The 9,796-nt window shown below is 41.9% G+C and overlaps 1 pseudogene; it reads right to left on the bottom strand.

Annotated features, from left to right (window-relative positions):
- Nucleotides 1-226: 226 nt before the first annotated feature.
- On the bottom strand, nucleotides 227-2,455 carry LOC110286952 (polyadenylate-binding protein 4 pseudogene; annotated as a pseudogene).
- Nucleotides 2,456-9,796: the final 7,341 nt, after the last annotated feature.

The raw sequence follows: 9,796 nt of genomic DNA, 5'->3' as shown, positions 1-9,796 counted from the left end.
TTTAGGTCTAGTATGGTTTTCTTCATTTCCATCACCTGTTTGGATGTGTTTTCCTGTTTTTCTTTAAGGACTTTTACCTGTTTGTATTTTCCTGTTTTTCTTTAAGGACTTGTAACTCTTTAGCAGTGTTCTCCTGTATTTCTTTTTTTTTTTTTTAATGGAGATTTTATTTCCTTTATTTGAGAAACTTAAGTCTTGGGTACATCAAAACCAATTTCTGGGATGAGGAAAAAAAAAAAAAACAGAACCCACAATAGAAAAAAAAAAGTTATCATCTGGGTCACAACAGAACCCAGAGAATATATTCTTATAATTGAAAAATTATAGGTGCTTCATAATTGACCTTCTGATACAAAATGACCTATTGAATTTGCAACTTGGTTCTTGGTGTGGAGGTCCACAGACAAACTAGGATGTCTTCAGACCTTAGCTGGATGCCATGAGGGGTTATTTGGCTTTCGACTCTTTTTTTCTTGTCTAAGAGGTAGCAGCAGCAACAGTGCCCACCTTCTGGGCAGCTTCTTTCTTGGCGTGATGAGCCTGCAGGACTGCCATGGCTTCATCTACCTTGGAGCGGAGGGACTCGGGGGACTCCAGCATGTGCAGCAGCTCAGAGTTGTCAATTTCCAGCAGCATCCCGGTGATTTTCCCAGCCAGGTTTGAATGCATTGTTTGGATAAGCGGGAACAGACGCTCCCCCAGCATCTGCTTCTGCTCCTGGGGGGGCGCTGCAGCCAGCATGGAGGCAGTCAGGGGCTCCTGACCCTGGATGTGGACTGCAGGCTGGGGGGCCTGCAGCGGCTGGATTGCAGGGTGTGGACTGCGGACGTTGGAGGCGTACTTATATGGAGCCACAGCCCTGGGAGCGGCGGCAGCAACTGCGACCAGAGGTGCAAGGTTTGGCAAGGCTGTAGGGACGCCTCCAGACTGGCAGCTGTCAGTCAGCCCTTGCTGGGCGGCACCAGCCCCACCAAAGTCCATAGCCAAGCGGTCCGGGCACTCAGACTCTCTGAGCAGTAGTAGGAAGGCCACGAGAGGCCGGCTCATTACCAGTTGGAGCCAGATGTCGAAGAGCTGGACGCGGCCCAGACTGCCGCAGGGCACTTGGCATTCCTTGGAAGCCTTGAGGTCTCCCGCCTTGCTGCCAGCGTGGATTAGGCCTCATCTGTGCTAACTGGTTAGGCGTGTAATATGGGGGTCTTCCCTGAGCCTGCGGAACTGCGGGCACAAAGTAGCCTCCAGCTGCAGGCTGGAACTGATTTAAGATGGCACTGGCGGGGAGTGCTCTCATCCCCGCTACACTCTGCATGTACTGGTTAGTCAGGTGAGCCTTCCGCTCTTCCTTCCTCTGGGCCAGGGCGACCTACAGAGGCTTGGAGCCCACAATGCGTCCATTCATCTTGGTGACAGCTTTGGTCGCCTCTTCAGGAGAGGAGAAACAGACAAAGCCAAACCCTTTGCTTCTCCCATCTTCTAGCATCACCTTCGCACTGGTGATTGATCCAAAGGGAGAAAACTCTTTCCTTAATTTCTCATCATCAATGGTGTCATCCAAGTTCTTAATGTAGAGATTCACCCCCTGGTACCGGCTAATCCTCTCCTGCTTCAGCTGCTCAAACTTCCGCTTGAGCTCAGCCTGCCTTTCTACCTTTTTCTGTGCACAGCCTAAAAATATGGCTTTCCCGCTCATTTCTTTTCCATTCATTTCTTCCACAGCCTTATTGGCATCCTCGTGTTTCTCGTAACTTACAAAGCCAAAGCCTTTGGATTTCCCACTGGAGTCTCTCATCACCTTGACACTTAGGGTCTTACCAAACTGGCTGAAGAGCTCTTTCAGATTCCCATCATCCACCTCTTCTCCGAAGTTTTTGATATAAACATTGGTGAATTCCTTGGCATTGGCTCCAAGCTCCGCTTCCTGCTCTTTGCGAGACTTGAATCTACCCACAAACACTTTACGGTCATTGAGAAGCATGCCATTCATCTTCTAGATGGCCTTGTCGGCGGCCTCTTGGGTCTCGAAGTGAACAAAAGCATAGCCCTTAGAGCCGTTCTCATCACAGACCACCTTACAGGACAAGATGTTTCCAAAGGCAGAGAAAGTGTCATACAGTGCCTTGTTGTCTATGGATTTGTCCAGGTTCTTGATGAAGACATTTCCCACCCCAGACTTTCTCAAAGAGGGATCCCTCTGTGACAACATGATGTGGATCGGCTTTCCCTTTATCACGTCGAAGTTCATGGTGTCCAAGGCTCTCTCAGCATCAGCTGGCTGCTGGAAGTTGACGTAGGCATAACCCAGAGAGCGCCGGGTGATCATATCGCAACAGACCCGAATGGACAGCACAGGCCCTGCAGGGCTGAACTTTTCATACAGCATGGCTTCGGTGACGTCTGAGTGCAAATCGCCCACGTATAAGGAGACCATGGGGTAGCTGCTGGCTGCAGCGTTCATCTCCTCACCCCCCATGACCCCGAGCCCTGCCAGGAGGACTTCTAACAAGGCCTACTGCAGGACAAAAGGGGCTCCGAGGAGCTGTGGCACGCGCCGCAGCGCACAGGTGGCACCAGCGACGCCTGGGAAGGCTGGAGCAGGGAGGCTCCGAGCCGGGACCCAAGTGTGGGACGACTTGCACGGGACTGCAAAAGCCCCAAGACAAAAGGCTCTCAAAAACAATATGGCCTGCTCCTGGAGTTTGTACTCTCCAGCTGTCCTGGCTTGAGGCTTAAAAAATAAAAATTAAAGTAGGAAATCCCCTCATAAAGGGGGCAAAAATTTTTCAAGAGGCAATCAGATGCTGAGCTCACGGCCGCCTTGGGAACACGCGTTTCACGATAAATATAGGCCCCGGTCTCCTGGCGGTTTACAGTTACAGCAGCCCGGGAAGGGGGAAACCAAATCTTTGCGGGTGCTGGCGAAGGGCAGCGCGGACACGTGGTGCGGCCAGCCGGGGCGCGGGGCTGCCACGCGGCACAGAGGCGTGCAGGGGCGGGCCAGGCCAAGGGGGATGGCTCACCACCGGATGGACAGACAGACGCAGACGAACAGACAGGCCGGAAGCTGTGAAAGTCACTTCCCCGCAGGCTCCCAGCACAAGTCACTGTCTGGTTCTTTTTCTTCTTTTTTTTCCTTTTGCTTTTTTTTCCCTCTTCTTTTCTTCTCTTTTCTTTTTTTTAAGGTTTTTGAGGCTTTTGTAATTTTTTTAGGCTTTTTCTTTTTTCTGCTTCAGGCTTGCTGAGCCCAAACGCAACACTGACGGCTGCGACCCGGGGCGGAGAGAGCTCTCCTATATTTCTTGAAGTGAATTTTTAGAGTCCTTCTTGATGTCCTCTACCATCATCATGAGATATGCTTTTAAATCCGGGTCTCACTTTTCGGGTGTTTTGGGTGCCCAGGACAGCTGAGGTGGGAATGCTGATTTCTGATGATGGCAAGGGGTCTTGGTTTCTTTTAGTAAGAGTTTCGAGTTTGCCTTTTGCCATCTGGTAATCTCTGGAGTTAGTTGTTATAGTTGTCTCTGGTTAGAGTTTGTTCCTCTCTTGATTCCATTAGCCTCCACTAGCGGACCTGGAAGATTAGCTCTCTCCTGAGTTTCAATGGTTAGAGCAGGCAAGCTCTCCTCTTGCAGTGAAGGTGGACAGATATCTGGCGTTCAGACCCGCCTCCTGGCAGAAGATGAAGGCCAGAAACTGGGCTTGTCCCAATTTCTGTGTAGCTTCTGCATTCCACACTCTCACCTGCTCAGACTTGTCTAGGTGGAAATCCAGAACCAAGATGGCTCTCTGAGATGCTGTTGCAAAGCCCTCCTGGGCAGGGAAGACACCTCTCCTCTGGAATGGAAGGTGCCTGGATGTCTGGAGCCGGAAATGTGGTTTGTCCTAGAAGCTCTGTGGCTTCTGCCTGTCTCAGAAGCTGTTAGTCTCTGCTCCACACTCTCACCTTCGCAGAGTAGTCTTGGTGGAATCCTGGAACCAAGAAAGCTCCCCCCAGATGCTGTGGCAAAGCCCCAAGAAAAAGATCTTTAAAGAGTTATTAAACTCCTTGCAATGCTAAATACTATGTTAATCAACTTGCAACCAACTTTCTATCATCTGAATATTTTAGTAACACTAGTGAGAAAATGAAATCTTAACTAGAAATTAAAAAGTTTTGAAATGTACAGCTTAAAAATGTTGTCACAGCTCAAGGTCAATCAAAATTATTGACAAGGCTTATTACTTTATACCTCAAATAGTCACCTCAAATATTGTTCCATCTAAGTTTACATTTGGGGACATTACTTATTATGTGAGCTATTTCTTCTCATTATTTGAATATCATATTTGTCGTTGTAAACATTTCAAAGAGTCCCACAGTCATATAAAAATTCTATATAACCTTCAAATACTATATCATGCATTTAATCTACATGTACAGATAGAATATTTCCAATAGAAGCTCCATTATGTATAGGCAAATAGTATTCCAAACATGAATTTAATTGTATACTTTTTGTATAATGTCTCTAGCTCAAACATTGCAAATGAAAGACGGTATAGCTAATTAATATTAACTTGATATATGCAAATATTACTCTAGATTCAAATTCAGAGTTGCTGAAGATGAGCTTTGTACAGTCATATTCAGTGGTTCTGGCATCATCAAAGTTTGTTTTTGCAAATTATCAGTCTCAGAATAAAGTTCTGTCTTTTCTGTAGACTAGAATTTAGCCCAATTGAATTTGAAATATTGATTTGGGCACGAACTCTGAGGAGGGTTCTAAGGTCCACAGAGGATGCTCCACACAGCAGGTACCCTAGAACACCCAGGATCTTGGGATCAATAAGACCAGTCTACTCAGGAGAGCACATGGGCAGAAAAAGCAACAAAGCTTCTTGGACAGGGTCCCGTCCGGTCTTCACCCTTAGCCAGGAAGCAGAGTTGAGACCCAGACACCTGGGCACCTTCCTTGTCAGAGAAGAGTCTGCCTCAAGGGAGGGCTCTGATCCTGGGATTCAGGAGGTGGATATGAGCTCCAGACTTCTGGGCACCTTCCCTGAAAAAGGAGAGCTTGCCTGCAGAGAGTACTCTGACCACTGTGACTGAAGAAAGAGTGGGACTCCCAGGAGAGCTGAGAGAGGCTAACAAAATCACAAGAGCAACAAGCTCCAGCCAGAGACAGCTAGAACATCTAACACCAGCGATTACCAGATGGTGAAAGGCAAACATAAGAATCTTACTAACAGAAACCAAGACCATTCCATATCATCAGAACCCAGTATGCCCATCACAGTGAGTCCTGGATACCCCAACACATGTGAAAAGTAAGACTCCATTTTAAAATCATATCTTAAGATGCTGGTAGAGGATTTTAAGAAGGACAATAGTCTCTCACTTAAAGAAATATAGGAGAACACAGCTAAACAGGTAGAAATCCTTAAAGAATTAAAGGAAAACAATGCTAAACAGGTTGAATTCCTTAAACAGGAAACAAAAAAATTCCTTAAAGAATTACAGGAAAAAACAAACCAAACAGGTAATGGAATTGAACAAAACAATCCAAGATATAAAAGTGGAAGAAGAAGCAATAAAGAAAACCCAAAGGGAGCCAACTCTGGAGATAAAAGTCCTAGGAAAGAAATCAGGAACCATTGATGCGAGCATCAACAACAGAATACAAGAAATGGAAGAGAGATTCTCAGGTGCAGATGATTCCATAGAAAACATGGACACAACAATCAAAGAAAATGCAAAATGCAAAAAGATTCTAACTCTAACATCTAGGAAATCCAGGACACAATGAGAAGACCAAACCTACGTATAATAGGTGTAGATGTGAATGAAGATTTTCAACTTAAAAGGCCAATAAATATCTTCAACAAAATTACAGAAGAAAACTTCCCTTACCTAAAGAAAGAGATGCCCATGATCATACAAGAAGCCTACAGAACTCCAAATAGACTGGACCAGAAAAGAAATTCCTCCCGACACATAATAATCAGAACAACAAATACAGTAAATAAAGATAGAATATTAAAAGCACTAAGGGAAAAAGGTCAAGTAACATATAAAGGCAGACCTATTATAGTTACACCAGACTTCTCACTGGAGACTATGAAAGCCAGAAGATTCTAGACAGATGTTATGCAGATCTTAAAAGAACAAAAATGCTAGCCCAGGTTACTATACACAGCAAAACTCTCAATTACCATAAATGGAGAAACCAAGGTACTCCATGACAAAATTAAATCCACACAATATCTTTCCATGAATCCAGCCCTTCAAAGGATAGTATAGGGAAAATACCAACACAAGGATGTAAATTAAGTCCTAGAAAAAAGCAAGAAAATAATCCTTCAACAAACCTAAATGAAGACAGCCCAACTCTTACAAAAAATAAATAAATAACGGGAAGCAATAATTACTTTTCCTTAATATCTCTTAATATCAATGGACTCAATTATCCAATTAAAAAAACAAAACAAACAAACAAACAAAAACAAACAAACAGACCAACAGACTGGATATGTAACCAGGACCCAACATTTTGCTGCATACAGGAAACCAACCTCAGGGACAAAGACAGACACTACCTCAGAGTAAGAGGCTGGAAAAGAATTTTCCAAGCAAACAGTCTTAAGAATCAAGGTGGAGTAGCCATTCTAATATCGAATAAAATCGATTTCCAAACCAATGTTATCAAAAAAGACAAGGAGAGGCACGTGTTACTCATCAAAGGTAAAATCTTCCAAGATGAACTCTCAATTCTGAATATCTATGCTCCAAATGCAATGGCATCCATATATTTTAAGGAAACTTTAGTAAAGCTCAAAGCACACATTGCACTGCACACAATAATAGTGGGAGACTTCAGCACCCCACTCTCATCATTGGGCAGATCCTGGAAACAGAAACTAAACAGAGACACATTGAAACTAACAGAAGTTGTGAAACAAATTGAATTCAGAGATATCCACAGAACGTGTTATCTTAAAAAAAAAAAAAAAAAAAGATATACCTTATTTTCAGCACCTCTTGGTACCTTCTCCAAACTTGACCATATAAGTGGTCATAAAACAGGCCTCAACAGATATAAAAACATTGAAATTATCCCATGCATCCTATCAGATCACCACACACTAAGGCTGATCTTCAACAACAACATAAATAATAGAAAGCCAACATTCACATGGAAGCTGAAAAACACTACTCAATGATAACTTAGTCAAGGAAGAAAAAAGAAAGAGATTAAAGACTTTTTAGAGTTTAATGAAAATGAAGCCCCAACATACTCAAACTTATGGGACACAATGAAAGCATTCCTAAGAGGAAAACTCATAGCTCTGAGTGCCTCCAATAAGAAACTAGAGAGAGCATACCCTAGCTGCCTGAGCACACTTAATAGCTCTAAAACAAAAGGAAGCAAATTCACCCAAGAGGAGTCATCTGCAGGAAATAATCAAATTCAGGGCTGAAATCAACCAAATGGAAAGAAAAAGAATGATAGAAACAATTAACCAAAAGAAAAGCTGTTTTTATGAGAAAATCAACAAGATAGATAAAACCTTACCCAGCCTAACTCGAGGGCACAGGGACAGTATCCTAATTAACAACATTGGAAATGAAAAAGGAGACATAACAACAAAACCTAAGGAAATCCAAAACATCATCATATTCTACTACAAGAGGTTATAATCAACACAACTGAAAAACCTGGATGAAATGGGCAATTTCCTAGACAGATACCAGATACTAAAGTTAAATCAGGATCAGATTAATGATCTAAAAAGGCACATTTCCCTTAAAGAAATAGAAGCAGTCATTAATGGTTTCCCAACCCAAAAAAAAAAAAAAAAAAAAAAAAAAAGCCTAGGACCGGATCGGGTTAGTGCTGAGTTCTATCAGACCTTCAAAGAAGACCTAATTTCAATTATTTTCAAACTATACCAAAAAATAGAAAAAGACCATACTCTACTCAATTCATTCTATGATGCCACAATAACACTGTTATCTAAACCACACAAAGACACAACAAAGAAAGAGAACTTCAGACCAATTTTCCTTATGAATATCCATGCAAAAATACTCAACAAAATCCTCCCAAACTGAATCTAAGAACACAGTAAAATAATCATCTATCTTGATCAAGTAGGCTTCATCCCAGGGATGCAGGGATGGTTCAATATATGGAAATTCATCAAAGTAATCCACTATGTAAACAAATTCAAAGACAAAAACCACATGATCATCTCCTTAGATGATGAGAAAGTATTTGACAAAATCCCACACCCATTCATGATAAAAGTCTTGGAAAGATCAGAAATTTAAGACCCATACCTAAATATAATAAATGAAATATACAGCAAACTAGTAGCCAACATCAAACTAAATGGAGAGAAACTTGAAGCAATCCCACTAAAGTCAGGGACTAGAAAAGGCTGCTGACTTTCTCCCTACCTATTCAACATAGTACTTTAAATTTTAGCTAGAGCAATTAGAAAACTAAAGTAGATCAAGGGAATACAAATTGGAAAGGAAGAAGTCAAAATATCACTATTTGCAGTGATATGATAGTATATATAAGTGATCCTAAAAATCCCACCAGAGAACTCCTAAACCTGATAAACAGCTTCAGTGCAGTAGTTCGATATAAAATTAACTCAATCAAATCAGTGGTCCTTATACTAAGGTTAAACAAGCTGAGAAAGAAATTAGGGAAAGAAGACCCTTCACAATTGTCACAAAAAATATAAAATTCCTAGGTGTAGCCCTAAGGAAGTAAAGTTCTGTATGATTTAAACTTGAAGTCTCTGAAGAATGAATTCGAAGATCTCAGAAGATGGAAAGCTGTCCCATGCTCATGGATTGGCAGGATTAATATAGTCAAAATGGCTATCTAGCTAAAGGCAAGCTACAGATTCAAAGAAATCCCCATCAAAAGTCCCACTCAATTCTTCACAGAGTTAAAAAGGCAATTTGCAAATTCATCTGGAATAACAAAAAATCTAGGATAGCAAAAACTATTCTCAACAAGAAAACAATCACTGGTGGAATCAACATGCCTGACCTCAAGCTGTACTACAGATCAATTCTTGTAAAAACTACATGATCCTGGTAGTTATCAACAAACAGGTAGAAAAAAGGTATAGAATTGAAGATCCAGAAATCAACTCACATACCTATGGTCACTTGATCTTTGACATAGGAGCTAAAACCATCCAGTGGAAAATTCAAGCATTTTCAACAAATTGTGCTGGCACAACTGGAAGATATCATGTAGAAGAATACAAATTGTTTTATTCTTATTTCCTTGTAAAAGTTCAAGTCTAAGTGGATCAAGGAACTCCAAATAACACCAGAGACACTAAAACTTATAGATGAGAAGTGGGGAAAAGCCTCGAAGATATGGACACATGGAAAAAAAATTCCTGAACAGAATACCAATGCCTTGTAAGATCTAGAATCCACAATGGTACCTAGAAAATTGCAAAACTAGTAGGGCATGGTGGCATACATCTTTAATCCCAACACTTGGGAGGCAGAGGCAGGCAGATTTCTGATTTTGAGGCCAGCCTGGTCTACAAAGTGAGTTCCAGGAAAGCCAGGGCTATACAGAAAAACCCCCTCTCAAAAAATTTAAAAAAAAATTGCAAAGCTTCTGTAAGGCAAAAGGCTCTGTCAATAAGACAAAAAGGCCACCAACAGTTTGGGAATTTATTTTTACCAATCCTAAATCTGATAGGGTACTAATATCCAATATATACAAATAACTAAAGAAGTTGGACTCCTGAAATTCAAATAACACCATAAAAAATG

This window comes from Mus caroli, unplaced genomic scaffold (assembly GCF_978045245.1).
Source record: "Mus caroli unplaced genomic scaffold, Mus_caroli_1 scaffold_5, whole genome shotgun sequence".
Classification (NCBI taxonomy): domain Eukaryota; kingdom Metazoa; phylum Chordata; class Mammalia; order Rodentia; family Muridae; genus Mus; species Mus caroli.
This window is presented reverse-complemented; position numbering and strand designations above follow the sequence as displayed.